Source organism: Anolis sagrei, chromosome 3, assembly GCF_037176765.1.
Source record: "Anolis sagrei isolate rAnoSag1 chromosome 3, rAnoSag1.mat, whole genome shotgun sequence".
NCBI lineage: Eukaryota > Metazoa > Chordata > Lepidosauria > Squamata > Dactyloidae > Anolis > Anolis sagrei.
The window spans coordinates 116,731,025-116,741,708 of NC_090023.1; the positions used below are offsets into that span (position 1 = coordinate 116,731,025).

General features: G+C 43.4%; 1 long non-coding RNA gene across 1 annotated transcript in view; it reads left to right on the forward strand.

Moving 5' to 3' along the window:
- The window catches only part of LOC132771469 (uncharacterized), a 268,306-nt gene extending 258,468 nt beyond the window's left edge, over positions 1 to 9,838 (forward strand). Inside the window, exon 3 of the long non-coding RNA XR_009631074.2 lies at positions 9,587 to 9,838. This is a non-coding gene — a long non-coding RNA (uncharacterized lncRNA). The remainder of the gene's footprint in view (positions 1 to 9,586) is intronic.
- The last annotated feature ends 846 nt before the right edge of the window (positions 9,839 to 10,684 follow it).

The following is a 10,684-nucleotide window of genomic DNA, read 5'->3' on the forward strand; positions in this document are numbered from 1 at the left end:
ATGTTACAAAATGGAAAAAAGCAGACTAAGGCTGGTTCTGTACTGACTACATAATGCAGTTTGAACTGCATTGAACTACACCATGTGTTCAGTGTAGAACCATATCTCGGTGATTAAGATCTTCTGGAGAGGCCCTGCTCTTGGTCTTACCTCCTTTGCAAGCATGGTTGGTGGGGACTAGAGACAGGGCCTTCTCAGTGGTGACCCTTCAGCTGTGGAAGTCCCTCCCCAGTGATATTAGATCAGATCCCTCCCTTCTGGCCTTCAGAAAGAAAGTAAAAATGTGGCTATGGGGCCAAGCCTTCAGATAGGAATGTAGTGCAATAAATGGATATGGAATGTGTGCAGTGATAACTGGAATGACTCCAAATTATGATCTTGAACTGTGTGGTTTTAATAACTGGTGTAATGTTTAGATGTTTTAATTCTTTGGTTATAATGTAAATGTTTACTTTAATTGCATCTTGTTTTTATGGCATTGAATTGTTGCCCATGTGTAAGTCTGCTCTGAGTCGCCCTCAGGGTGAGAAGGGAGGGGTATAGATATGGCAAATAAATAAATAAACAATTTGAACTGCAGTGATCAGCATAGAACTAAACGATATGTTCAGTGATCATATAATGCAGTTTGAACTGCACTGAACTGCATTATATGGTCAATGTAGAAACCATTTATGCAGTTTGAACTTCACTGAACTGCATCATATGATCAGTGTAGAACCATATCATGCAGTGAATCACACTGAATAGCATTGTGTAGTCAGTGTATAACCATATCACACAGTTTGAGCTGCGTGATATGGTTCTACATCAGGTATAGGCAAACTTGGGCCCTCCATGTGTTTTTGTTGGAAAGAGCAACCTTCCAAGCTTCCCCTAATTGTTTGTAAATGTGTATAATTGTTAAACTATATTATATGTACAGTTTGGTTTGCCAGTTTCATTGTGCCTCTTTGGTATGAGAGGGGCTTCAGACACAGGACTCCATTTTGTATTTCATGTGCTTTTAGACCTCAGTGGAGGTGGATGCAGTTTGTCTCCTTTCAGACTTCAGTGAGTATAGTTATATAGATTGGACTATATGCTTAAAGACATTGAATTATGGTCTAGTATGCTGAATATATATATGAGAAGTTTGTTAGTAAACCTGAAATGTTATTTTAAATACTACTTTTTTGTCTCTTGAGTGCATATTTTAACCAAGAGGTTTCAAGTCATAGGGAGGAGGGAGCGAACTTGTTTTCTGCTGCCCTGGAGATTAGGAGCAGAGCAATGGCTTCAAACTACAAGAAAGGAGATTCCATCTAAACATTAGGAAGAACTTTTTGACTGTGAGAGCTGTTCAGCAGTGGGACTCTCTGCCCCGGAGTGTAGTAGAGGCTCCTTCTTTGGGAGCTTTTAAACAGAGGCTGGATGGTCATCTGTGGGGGGGGGGGGGTGTGCTTTGAATGCAGTTTTCCTGCTTCTTGGCAGGGGGTTGGCTGGATGGCCCATGAGGTCTCTTCCAACTCCATGATTCTATGAGTGTATATCTTTTAGGCAACTGCAACTTCAAAGAAACAACCATCCTTTGCTAACCCAATAGATTTTTGTAGTGGCATGTCTTTATCCTTGGCAGTTGAAAGACATGGTTCTTCAGTTTAACAGATGAGTTACTTACTTGTGTGCCATTACATAAATGCCTATGAATATCACTTGTTCAAAGGGTTGACTTCTAACAAGGTCATGCTTTTCTTGACTAGTGGTTTTCTAAAGGTGGTCTCCACATGTTCAGGAAGATTCACATTTGCCAAACGATGTAACATCATTTTTACCTTTTCAATAAGGTTATGGTGCACTTATTTCCAATAGGTTTTGGACTTCAACTCCCACAATTCCTAACAGCCTCAGACCCCTTCCTTTTCCGTTTCCCATTCTCACTTAAGTGACTGAAGGGAAAACCCCACAAGGTTGTTAGGATCATATCATGCAGTTCAAAGTGCTTTTTAGGGCCAGTGTAGAACTGACATATCTTAAGGTTTGAGGAGATCTAGTTGGGGAAAAAAATCTGAATACAACCCATTCTTGTCACCTTCTTGTCCTCAAAGGGTCACTTTCCTCAGCTGGGTCCTCCCTCCCCCAAAGCAACAACTACAAAACAACAGGAACTGTTTTTTTTTGGGGGGGGGGGGGGTCGAGAGAAGCAAGAGAGGGAGGGCGAGGGAAGGAGGCGAAAGGGTCTTGTTGCAGCAAGCCTCCCATCAAGCCGCCTCGACAACAATTACTAAAGTTTTTAATTAGCCTCTTGTTATAATTCATTTTATTAATTTTCCAAATCTCAGCCCATGAATTATGCAGAGGGCGGCGGTGTAATTGTGTTTGCAGCCGGTTCTTGGGGGGAAGGAGGAGGGCCACGTGACTGGCTCGGCTCTCACCCCCCCCACCTACCCCACCCCCACCCCAGTCCTCTTGGCTCCACGCCCAAAGAGGTCCCGAGTTCGAGTCCAGGCGGAGGAGGAAGAGGAGGAGGAGGAAGGACAGGGGCTTGAAAAAGCACAAATATTGTATCAACCTTTGAAATCACAGATTAATTAACGCTCCTCTGTGGTCTGTCTCTTTGCAGGTGGGAGCAGGTCCCCAGGCGTTGGAGGAGATTTGCGGTAGTTTGGAGAAGAAGGGGAGACAATCAATTAGGATTTCCTACCTTGAGTCAAAGGGGGGGGGGGGGGGGGTGTTAGAAAAAAAAAGACTTGGAGGAATGTGCTAAGCTGGGGAAATAGGAAGAGGGCGCTTTGGATCACTGGAGGGAGCTGAAGTCGCCTGGGAACAGCCAGGAAGTCCCTCCTATGATCATGGAATGGTATTTTCTTTGGCGCCAGGGAGTGAAAGTGGGGATAAGGAATACAATTCACAGCCCGACTCATATATATAGCCCAACTCTCTCTCTCTCTCTCTCTCTCTCTCTCTCTATCTATATATTCAACAGCCCAACTCTTATATATATACACACACACACACACACACACACACACACATGAGTTGAACTGTATATATGTGTTGGGCTGTGAATTGTGTGTGTGTGTGTGTGTGTGTATGTATGTGTGTGTGTGTGTGTGTGTGTGTGTGTGTATATATATATATATATATATATATATATATATATATATAAATAAATGTAATGTTCGTTTGTGGGATTAACATAACTCACAAACCACTGGACGAATTGTCACCAAATTTGGACACTACACCCCTAACAGATCAACGAGTGACCATCACACATAAAAACACTGAAAAACACAGTGGAAGGGACTTAAAAGCAACCCCCCCTCCCAAAAAAATACATTACAATGCATGTGCAAAACCACACGCGCGCGTATACACACACACATATACACACACACAACACACATATATACACACACAAAACACGTATACACAGACTGGTCCACAGCAACGCGTGGCAGGGTAAGGTTAGGATGTGTGTGTGTATATATAAAGTTGGGCTGTGAATTGTAGTGTGTGTGTGTATCTATATCTAATCTATGTCTATATCTATATATAAGGTGTTTTATGTATTGTCGAAGGCCTTCATGGCCGGAATCACTGGGTTGCTGTGAGTTTTCCGGGCTGTATGGCCATGTTCCAGAAGCATTCTCCCCTGACGTTCCGCCTGCATCTATGGCAGGCATCCTCAGAGGTTGTGAGATCTCATCTGTGGCAGACATCCTCACGACCTCTGAGGACACCTGCCATAGATGCAGGCGGAACGTCAGAAGAGAATGCTTCTGGAACATGGCCATACAGCCTGGGAAACTCACAGCAACCCATATTATTGTTTTGTTTTTAGCCTTGTTTGGGGGGTTCTTTGGGACACTCATTCAGAAAATTGCATCGGTTCTAGTTTCTTAGATAGGGTTGTCCTGGTTTTCTCTGGGCGAGCAGATGGCGACTGGTGGTAGGTAGCATATGTTCTGTATCGCAGAAACTGGAGCTGAGAGAAAGAAACCTGTGCCATTCTTGGAATCAACAGATCAAATATACCCAGAGACAGGACTCACATTTGAGGCACCCAATTGGGGGTCCTTTCTTAATCCTTGAAGGGGGAATCTTTTGGATTTGTTGAACTAGGATCAGATTGGGTGAGAAGGGGAGAAGCAGAAAGAGGGAGAGAAGGAGGGGGAGGGAAGAAGAAAGGGAGGGGAAGAAAATCAATACCAAGCCCCGCAGTCGGGTCTGTCTATTATTCATTTATGACGGTCTAATCTAAGTTGAAAGCAATTTCAGAACAAGTGTTAAACAGACATTCCACAAGTCTGAGGGGGACGCGGGAGAAAGGACAGGCTGGCGTGGAATCGGGTGGAAATGGCCAAGGAGGGTCCCCGAAGAGAGCTGCCTAGTGCCCTGGCCTGGAGGTGGGTCTCAACGCCCTTAACCCGGGGCAGCGGGGTCTGGAAAGTCACCCGCACCCGACCCTTTCTGGCCCCGGAGCAAATCTGGTGCCATTGAGTGGCTCTGACATCCGGGCGGCTTTGCAGGCTTCCGGTGAAGAGCCAGGGTTTGGACACTGAGCTTAGCAGGAAGGGCCAGGCCTGTTTGGTCTGCACTGCCCCAGGAAGAGTGCCTCTGAATTCGTTCCTACCCTCACTTTCACACAGCTGTATAAAATCCACATGTGGACTCAGATAATCCTGTTCAAAACAAATATTGTGGGATTTTCTGCCTTGATATTCTGGGTTATATGGCTGTGTGGAAAGACCCCACTTAGCCATTGAATGCAGTTTGAAGCCAACTTCAAACTGCGGGATCCAGGCACGATAAGCACCAAAGAAAACCCTTAATGCGCAACAATGCTCCGTGGTTAGTCTTATCACCATTTGGGCCTCAAACGGGTTCCAGGATTTCCTGTGTAAACAACAGTGAAACCACTCTCTTCAATAGTGATTTAAAGCTACAGCAAATGGCCAGTGTAGATGGGGCGGAAGAGTATTAAAATCCTAAAGATTAAGACAGGCAAAGGCAAAGGAGCCACAGTGGCGCAATGGGTTAATCCAGTGGTTCTCAACCTGGGGTCCCCAAATGTTTTTGGCCTTCAACTCCCAGAAATCCTAACAGCTGGTAAACTGACTGAGAGTTCTGGGAATTGTAGGCCAATAACATCTGGGGACCCCAGGTTGAGAATCACTGGGTTAAACCCTTGTGCCGGCAGTACTGCTGACCAACAGTTCAGTGGTTCGAATCCCTTGTTCCGGCAAGACTGAAATCGGGGAAAACGGGTTGAGCCCCCTCTGTCAGCTACAGCTCCCCATGCGGAAGCCTGTCACAAGGATGCTAAAACATCAAACATCCGGGAATCCCTTGGGCAAAGTCCTTGCAGACAGCCAATTCTCTCACATCAGAAGCGACTTACAGTTTCTCAAAGGAAAAAAGGGAAAGGCACCCCCTCCCTGCACTCTTAGGTCCCACTACACTGCCAGATAAAATCCAGATGATCTGCTTTGAACTGGATTATATGGCAGTGTAGACGCATATAATCTGGTTCAAATCAGATAGTCTGGATTTAATGTAAAAGGGGCCTAAGGCACCTTTGGAGGAATGCGCTTGCAAATTGCAACAGTAAAAACTATTTTTGAACAGAGGCAATATAAAAGAATACACCACAGAGCATTCCATCCTTCCTGGCTTTGGTTGGTTCTGCACTGACTAGCTACAGAAAGCAAGTTCCTATGATGCATTTAGATGGCAGTTTACAACCAGCGTTTGCGTTTAAGATCCAGTTACTGCGGTCTTGTTTGTAGTTATTTCAGATTGGGGCCCAATGAGGCCCTTTCCACACAGCTGAATAAAATCCCATATTATCTGTTTTTGAACAGGAATATATAGCAGTGTAGACTCAGATAACCCAGTTCAAAGCAGATATTGTGGGATTTTCTGCCTTGATATTCTGGGTTATATGCCTGTATGGAAGGGTCCTGAATCTAACAGATCTTACTTCCGAGGAGGCGAGGACTACTTTATTTTTTTCTGAACCATTTTCCTTGTTTATCCCTATGGGAAGCGCCTTCATTTGTCTTAAGAATGCATAGACTATAACTCCTTCTATTTTCCCCCAACACTGCACGGAAAAGGATTCCTTCTTAACCACTTCTCATTAATGAGAGCTCTAGAAAGCACACAAAGTTTGGATAGTTACAAATCAAACATGATTCCCCCCTAATTATCAGCAGTATTATCAATGAAAGTGTGTTTTGTTGATAGTGAGCTATCACACATTTCCATAAGATCATGAAAATGAAAAATTAAATTAAAAAACACGTCTAGATATCCATTTTATTTGGTTATTTCCACACCCCACACCCCCCAGAATAATGAGTCCCCCCCGGGGTGAGAAGGGCGGGGTATAAGTAAATGAAATAAAATAAATAAATGATATCCGATAGACCCTATGTATAAAATAGTCTCTTTTTTAAACAAATCCATTTATTCAAAAAGTCAGAGGACATTTCGAGTTCATAAACACAAGAAACAAATCTGTTTTCGGTGAAAGAAATGTACCTTTTTAAAAAAAGAAACGTTTGATGGTTTTTAAATGGAAAAAAAAACATTTAAAGTGCAATCTTGTGCCTCCCTACTCAGAAATAAGCCTCATTACGAACCGGGCAAGTGTAGATAGGATTGGGTTGTTGCGTGTTTTTCGGGCTGTATGGCTATGTTCCAGAAGCATTCTCTCCTGACGTTTCGCCTGCATCTATGGAAGGCATCCTCAGAGGTTGTGAAGTCTCACAACCTCTGAGGATGCCTGCCATAGATGCAGGCGAAACGTCAGGAGAGAATGCTTCTGGAACATAGCCATACAGCCCGAAAAACACGCAACAACGCAGTGATTCCGGCCATGAAAGCCTTCGACAATACGTAGATAGGATTGCAAACTCCTTTTTCCCCCTTTCGATAGAAGTTTAATTTTTTTTAAGTCACAGCCTTTGGAGACTTAGTTTACCAAACCTTTGGAGTCACAGCTTTGCGGCCAAAATGAAAAGGAATGAGCTAGAAAGAGAAATAACCAAAGATGTAAACAGATCCCACCTTGGAAGCCATGTTTCTTCCCTCTGTTTGGAAGCATCCCAAAGCCAGGCTCGCCTATTTGACTGGTCTTCAAGTCCCAACATCCGCAGGCTAAAAATATTTACTCCCAAATAAAGTTCAAAATAGACGTAGTTCCTTTTCAGAGCGAGACTGGAAAGGTCTATTTATTTTCCTGGACATTTGGCAAGGACTTTGTGGAGACTTATTTCCGAGTTGAGAAATCTGGGCGAAAACTATCCCCAAGACCAGCTGAAGCTCCACTACCAAAGGATGCAGTTTGAACGATGGTCAGTGTAGACTCATATAATGCAGTTTGAGCTACCTTATACCGTCTACATTGACCATACAATGCAGTTCCAACCGCATTATATGGCAGTGTGGATCCAGCCCAACTGTATCTGGATCAGGTGCCCATCAGGCGCCCTTTCCTCTTCTCCCCTCTTCTGGCCACAGAACAACATCCCCACAGAACAACATCTGGAGATGTTGAAACATTCACACTTTCCTCAAACAGACTAGAGCTCTTTCCCCCACCGTGGACCTTTCACAGATATATAAACCCCACTTGCCTAGTTTCCTTTCTGTTTGAAATGGCTTTGAAGCTGCAAGGCTGTTCAATGCTAATCAATGGGGCCAATTGCAACAACCACACTTGCGGCAGACAAGAGTTCTTTCTCCCACCCTGGACCTTTCACAGATATATAACCCTCACTTGCCTAGTTTCCTTTCTGGTTGAAATAGCTTTGAAGCTGCAAGGCTATTCAATGCTAATCAAGGGGGCCAATTGCAACATTCATACTTGCCGCAAAAAGACAAGAGTTCTTTCTCCCACCCTGGATCTTCCAGATATATAAACCCCACTTGCCTAGTTTCCTTTCTGTTTGAAATGGCTTTGAAGCTGCAAGGCTGTTCAATGCTAATCAATGGGGCCAATTGCAACAACCACACTTGCGGCAGACAAGAGTTCTTTCTCCCACCCTGGACCTTTCACAGATATATAACCCTCACTTGCCTAGTTTCCTTTCTGGTTGAAATAGCTTTGAAGCTGCAAGGCTATTCAATGCTAATCAAGGGGGCCAATTGCAACATTCATACTTGCCGCAAAAAGACAAGAGTTCTTTCTCCCACCCTGGATCTTCCAGATATATAAACCCCACTTGCCTAGTTTCCTTTCTGGTTGAAATGGCTTTGAAGCTGCAAGGCTATTCAATGCTAATCAAGGGAGCCAAATGCAACATTCACACTTTCTCCAAGCAGACAAGAGTTCTTTCTCCCACCTTGGACCTACCACAGATGTATAAACCCCACTTGCCTAGTTTCCAACAGACCTCGCAACCTTTGAGGATGCCTGCCATAGATGTGGGCGAAACGTTAGGAGAGAATGCTTCAGGAACATTGCCATACAGCCCGGAAAACTCACAGCAACCCAGTGATTCCGCCTTCGACAACACATTGAACATGCGGAGAGCTCCGTTTTTTTGTGATTTTCATATTTATTAACCAAAAATAAAAATAACTTGTCCATTTATGTTACATCAGGTGCAATATATATATCAGCCGAGAGCTACTCTAACTTGGTTCGCTTTACAGAGATTGTTGCGGATGATGCGTCGCAATCCTATCAGCAAACTTTTGCAAACAGAACACAAAAGGGAAACAGAACATTCCCAAGAAACCAACGAAGGAAGGCTTTAAAAAAAATGAGAGAGAGATCCATTTTCCTTTTTTGGCCTTTTCAAACCTGGGTTTTCTGCCCTGACACCAAGAAACACAGGCGGAGAATAGAGAGAGTCCATTTAATTCAGAGCCTCCACTTTCACCCAAGAGCTCTCTTGTAGTCAGGAGTCCTGAACCTTGCAGAAAAAATACCACTCTCGATTGGTTAATTTTTGTTTTTGGTAGACTGTGTCTCTTTTTTTTTCTCCTCTTCTCCCTAATTCAATTTTACTTTTTAGCAGCTGTGTGTCGGGAAAAGGGGGAGGATGAGAAAAGGAAGCCCTTTATCAAGAAACAATAAGGAATCATAATACTGGGTTGGAAAGCCTTCGACAACACAATCATGATATATTGTCGAAGGCTTTCATGGCCGGAATCACTGGGTTGCTGTGCGTTTTCCGGGCTGTATGGCCATGTTCCAGAAGCATTATCTTCTGACGTTTCGCCAGCATGTATGGAAGGCATTCTCAGAGGCTGTGTGGCCAATTAAAACATTCACACCTACCTCAAATAGACAAAAGTTATTTCTCCCAACCTGGACAATGCACTGATATATAAACCCATTTTTTTCTAGTTTTCAACAGACCTCACAACTTCTGAGGATGCCTGCCATAGATGCAGGCGAAACGTCAGGAGAGAATGCTTCTGGAACATGACCCGGAAAACTCACAACAACCCACAATCATAATACTTGTTTTGTTTTATGTATTGTCGAATGCCTGCCATAGATGTGGGGGAAACGTCAGGAGAGAATGCTCTCAGAACAGCCCGAAAAAGCTACAACAACCCATTGTTTTGTTTTGTTTCCCAGGTTTGTTTGATTCGTCGGTGTGTTGGGACACCTCTCCCTGTCCTACCGTTTGGCATACAGAGATCCTGCCGATGGGGATTCAAAGCTGGAGAGGAAAACAAGCCCCAAAGACATCCCAGAAGACCCCAAACCAAGGAGAAAGCTCAGTACACGAACATGGAGAGAGAGATCCAGGCAGACCCTTAAGAGGCCTGTGGCTCTTCCTCCCTATTTTTGCCCCTTCTTTTGTGCATTAAAGAAAATATTTACAAATCCGTTATTTTTTAATCCGTTTTTTTTTGTTGTCGCGGTTGGTTAAAAAATCTAAATACAAGCAACGTGAACAAGGACTTAGGTGTGTTTGTGTGTCTGTTTTTCTGTGTGTGAAGTGTCTCTGTGAGTGTGCCTTCGGTGTGCATGTGTTATGTGAGGGGGGAAAACAGGCAGCCGACTGTGTTACAATCACATCCATCATTCTCCAATGAAAAAAAACAAACAAACAAGAGGGGAAGAAAAAAATGGAAGAAAACATTGCCGGAAACTAGTCTAAGTCTTATTATTTTTTTTGTCTTCTTTTTTTTTTTAGTGCTCAGTTTCGAATGCATAGAAACGTTTGCTCTGCAAACAATGGTACACACGAAAAGGACCAACCCAAATATAGATATATATATAGATAGATATCTCATTCGACACGCATTATAAATTATTAAACTATAATAAATAAATCGAGAATAAATAAATAAATAAATACGTCCATCCATTCTCCCTAGACCTCATCACTGAATCTTTCCAAGATTTCCCAACATTTTTTGTTCTTTTCCAGGGCATGCATGTATTATTTCCATCTCTTCCTCCCCCCCACCCCACCCCCTCCCTTGGGCCTCTCCCCCACCTTTTCTTTTTTGGGAAGGGATTTGTCCCTTTTGGTGAAAAAAATATTAAAGCATTTCCAGAACATTCTTATTCTCTTTCAATCTTTCTTCTTTTGCCCTCCCCTCCCCTTACCCCTCCCCGCCATCGCTTCACTGTACATTGGTACTATTTTTGGGAAAAAAGTATTATTTTTGTGATCACTATCCAAAAGTAAACAAAAAAAGCCTTTGGAAATACAACCTCCCC